Genomic DNA, 4,630 nt, shown 5'->3' with positions numbered 1-4,630 from the left:
TATATATATGCTATTATATGAAAGTTACAAGTTATAAGGATCCCAAATAGAAGCGTAAACACATGATGAAACATAACAAATAGCACATACTTGAACATAACTTTTTAAACCAGATAACTTCCTCTCAATAAAAAAGTAAATAACAAAAATAAATTTAAATAGTCTTCTTTTTTCTTTTTGATCCTCAGATAGGCTTCCAATATAAGTTCTAACAAAAATAATAAGAAATTAATATTTTATGTATCTATCTCCAAGATTTGACAATCCAATTTACATTACATTAACTTAGTAAGTTATATGTATCCATTTTCTTTATTATGGATATATATCCAGATATATTCATATGCATGTCTAGAAATGCATAAATAATGTATCTTAGCAATATAGAATACAATAAGTTGACAACTACATGCACTATAAATTGTATATAAAAAGTTCACTGACAAGATGATCAGTGCATCTTTAACTTTCCTTCTTTTTGTTACACTTATGAAAAAAGCACTTGTCAAAGTAGGAGCGAGAGAAAAGGATACACCCATAAACAACAAAGAAATTCTGAACCAGTGGAAGACCATCGAACATCATGAACAGGCCCTTCTTTACCTACCAAAAAGTTTAAAATAAGTAGTCCCACTTTCAGACCATAAAGTAGAATACTTGATCTTACAAAGTGAACTCAAAACATACGTAGAGGCACAAGCCCTTCGTGAGCTCCATCAGTTGTCAAGTAGTTCGACTTTGATTCTCCGTAGTAACTCTGGTTAGTTTTATCAACGTCTGATTGTGCTACGATAAGGAGTCCACTAGAACCATAATTCCAGCTCATTTGCACTGTGGATCACCGGAAAAACCCCCGTCGAGCAACAGGTTGAGCTTGTTCATCCTTTGCACATGAAAATATTTGAATCTTTGGGAATCCCCTATTGGACCAAAACATTGAGTTTAAGAAAAACTTTAGCATGTTAACTATTACTGTTATCTTCTAAGGTGGAAACCAACATATTCCAACATAAAATTGGCATTTGCACTCATTCATGAGACCTAACTACATGGTAGTTAATTTTATAAATGGAACAAAAGGTGTGTTTAAATGCATGGGAAATTTTCAGTGTATAACCGAGTTTGTAATAGAAATTTTTCATTAGATGTGAAGCATATGTACTATATATTCCCCGTCAAGAACTTTAATAGGTGAATTTTCATGGGAGAACTCATACAAGGAAGCCATAGGAGAGAGTGAAAAGCAAAAGGGAACTTCCTCTCTTGCGTAAAATCCTAACTAGAAAGTGGGATTTACCCATGAATATTCATCCGTACAATCAGCCCTAAAATCAAACCATTTTGTAGCCATCGGGTAATTTAGATATTCCAGTTCGGCTCATGTACTCAAAGTTTATCAGCATTCAGATGTACTATCCAAAGTACTACCTATTTATCTATGTTACATGGACACACCATAATTTGAAAACAATCCATGTCGGATACAATTTTGATATTTCACCGTGTCAAACACTTCGTATCCGTGTTCGATACGGACACACCTATCCGTCTCAATGTAACTTAGCTATTTGTGTTTCCCCGAATTCATCCTGTATTGAAATGCTTAACATTTAGGTGTTTTCTAATACAAAATTATATTATAAACGTATCTATGAATTTGACAAAAGAAAATGTATGCATGTCCACAAACTCTGTCTTCAAAGACAACCTAGTTTTCAACTTTACCAAGTAACATAAACCACTCAGCAGGATACATTTGGACAAAAAGAAAAACAAACCTTGGATTCTGCAACAAACGCCGCAACATATGACCCGTGCCTTAGAAAGCTCTACAAAGCAGCTATGCCAGGGGATTCTAAGGCGATAAGTGAAACCTTTTGAAAAATCCCCAAAGATCAAAAAAAAGTATCTCATTTGTTGCAAGCCGACACGCAAATGCCTTCGTCGAGCTAAATTGGATAGAGGGCCCTGTACAATCAAACTAATTAATATAAACACACCTCGCTTAGTCAAAAGTGAGTATAAAATAGTTGTCGAAAAAGTTACCATGTAGTTTTAGACATGTTTTTCTGAAACAATTGATAAACAGAGTACCGGTGTGAATGTTCCACAAGACCAAATTCTTTTCCCCGTGGTGTGGAGGATTTCTGAAAAAAGTTTGTAGATAAGTCCCACGAGGAGATAAAGTAGCTGCAAGAGCATTGGGGATTGCAAAGGATCTAATCTCGAGTAAGTGGTGCAATCATATAGGCCAATCATAGAGTCGGGTTTGATGACCATAAGTGTAGAACCATCTTCACCTGAACTTTGAATTGGAGCAATGAACTTTTTCAAGCTTCATACTTGGTTGACCATTGTTAAACGGGAGTCCAGTCTAGAGAGACGTAGCCGTCCGGGTTCTCGGTCAGTACATTTATAACAAAATATTGTTTATTTATTCAAAGAGATGTGGGGCCATGTGGGCAAAGGTTAGTAAGTACCTAGAATCTGTAAAGGTGGTGAAGGATCTCTAACAGCCATTATAATAAGCTACCTGTAATAATAATTAGCACATAGAAAAGGAAAAGAAAATGAGAGTAGTTTTCTTTTTTAATTGAATGGTCAACGGCTGGCGATCGCGGCCGGACAAGCGTATTTGACTGGTTTTTCTTTTTTACTTTCTCCCCGTGAAACAAGCATTCTATGTTAATGGGACTACACAATATTGGCGGTGATCCCGAAAAGCATAAAACAGAGGGGTATAATAAGCAAGACCGACACGAAGTTCCACATCCTTTATTATAAGCAAAGCTCCTTTACAGCCAAGCTCATCTTTGGAGAACTTTTATCTGTAAATGAAAAATACAAAATTAATAAACCCATCTCTTAAAAGCATGTGATCCAAAGAAAGATAAATTAGAACATTAAATGCTTACCCTGTCTTTATCACGAGTGCGTTCCTGCAAAATCAAATAAAAGTAGAGTTACATCCATCGCCAAACGTAGTAATCCAAAGACATAGTAAAAAGAAGGGGTAAAGCATACCGTCAACGCTTGAGATCTGCTGCCTCTGGCTACTTTCTTTCTGCGGATAGATAATATTTGTCGAGAACGGTCAACTTAAACCAAAGAAAAGTGACCCTCACAATTTTTTATTAAAGGTCAGCAACTTACATTAGTATCAAGGGTTTCTAATTTGCTCATCTTGGTAAATATGTTGCCATAACTGAGTGTCCTTCTTATTGAACTCCTTCATTTTTCTCCTTCAAGACTTTATACTCCGACTTTTACGTCCCTGATTGCACAAAGATTCCACCCCAACATACATTTTGTCAAGAGACATTGGACATTAATGAATTGGTCGGTACAATAAAAGGCACAATACATACATACCGTGTTGGGATCAATTTCCAACACCTTAATATCGATCCCAAAGAATGTCCAAATTAGCCAGGTGAATGTAAGCTTGGGCATGTCTATAGAGTGCCCTAACATTCGTACTCTCACGCTCTAGCACCAACAAAATTATTATCACAACATTAATACTCGTGCCCCTTGGTTTGATGTGATTTGAGTCGTATGCATAAGTTAATCCGCTAGCTACCTTTGTGCATAGTTTCTCTGCTTGTTTGTAGTCCTTTAGCTTCGACTTTGCAAGTTTGCATTATTCAGATTGCAGCTTACCTTCAGAACCTTGGACTGTTTTGTTTCCTCTTCACTGAAGTTGGTGTCATATTCAATAAAATTTCCAGCCTAATTACAAGGAGATTTTCAGTCGCCATAGCATATTTTCCAGCTTTGAATGCATCATTTCCTTCCTCTTTCTTCTTACCGCTTTCAATTTTCTCGGGTGTGTTCTTGTCCCACAATTCTCTTTCCTATTGAAAGAAAAGGAAAATTTTGAACTCACTCATACCAAGCACAATGCAAGAGCCGTACAAAAAGAAACCACACTGAAGATACCTTGACAAAGGATTCAAGCTCAACTTCATAGTTGAATTCGGGTAACAAATGACCAATTCTTGCTTGAATTCAGATGAACCGAAACCATATTCTAGAGCAATAGTCGACTCTACAACCTCCCCTTTCTTCATTGTCATGACAGCTCTATCAAGTCCATCAATAACTTGCTCTGCAAAATGTAAAGACTACACTTCAGTATCAAGTTTAATCATGATAACAAAGAAAGCATGCCAAATCCAGCGACGTGAAAAATTACCTTCATCCATCTTGAACTCAAATAGCTCATCATCTGCAGAAACATAGTTCCTTGAACACATGAGTTTGACTATTTACCAACATGCATTATCAAACATAAAATAATTGCCCAGAAAATAGATGCAATAAGTCCCATACATAAACATTTATCCAAACATTCTAAGTACATCTGCAAATTCAACTCAAGTTCATCAAAATTCTAAAATCCAAAATTTAAAGCAACTTGCTTTCAACATTTAAACTCAAGTAAAAATTGCATCGCCTTTATTCTATGAAATTCTACACATGAGACAAACATATAGCAAAGAAATGTAAAATTCGAGATTCAAATACCTCGAACCGATAAAGTAGTAGAAATTTCTACTTTGGAAAGCTCTCCACCGACCGCCATTACAACACCAAAACAATGAGGAATCTCCACTTCAAATTAAAT

At 35.9% G+C, this 4,630-nt stretch overlaps 1 pseudogene; it reads right to left on the bottom strand.

The window, feature by feature from the left end:
* Window positions 1-462: 462 nt before the first annotated feature.
* LOC147489427 (eukaryotic translation initiation factor 2A-like) lies at window positions 463-3,453 on the bottom strand (annotated as a pseudogene).
* Window positions 3,454-4,630: the final 1,177 nt, after the last annotated feature.

This window comes from Coptis chinensis, chromosome 7, assembly GCF_015680905.1.
Source record: "Coptis chinensis isolate HL-2020 chromosome 7, ASM1568090v1, whole genome shotgun sequence".
Classification (NCBI taxonomy): Eukaryota; Viridiplantae; Streptophyta; class Magnoliopsida; order Ranunculales; family Ranunculaceae; genus Coptis; species Coptis chinensis.
This window is presented reverse-complemented; position numbering and strand designations above follow the sequence as displayed.